Source organism: Otolemur garnettii, unplaced genomic scaffold, assembly GCF_000181295.1.
Source record: "Otolemur garnettii isolate 467f Iridium unplaced genomic scaffold, OtoGar3 scaffold00057, whole genome shotgun sequence".
NCBI classification, from domain to species: Eukaryota; Metazoa; Chordata; class Mammalia; order Primates; family Galagidae; genus Otolemur; species Otolemur garnettii.
This window is the reverse complement of record NW_003852452.1, coordinates 4,747,216-4,747,575: the sequence shown is the minus strand read 5'-3', so window position 1 is coordinate 4,747,575 and position 360 is coordinate 4,747,216.

Genomic DNA, 360 nt, shown 5'->3' with positions numbered 1-360 from the left:
TGTTCCAAATCTACAGGTGACCATGGAAGCGACTTAGCAGGAACACGTCTGGCTTCCCCAGGTCAAGTCAAGGGCCGGATTAAAGACTGGTTAAGTATCAGTGTTTTCAATGTGAGTTGACTGTTTCTCTCCTCTAGAGCCAGAGAATTGGGGCACAGGTGAATATGAGACTAATAGAGACCAGAAACTGGAACCTCAGATTCCCAAACCCTGTCTACCCATGTCACTGAGCAATGACGTGGGGTGCCGTTCAAGCCACAAAGAGAGGCCTTGTTTTGTGGGCATTTGTAATTGACCTGGGTTAATGTTTCTAGCGTATAAAGCGCACATTTCTGTTTGCATTTCTGAGGCATTTTTCTC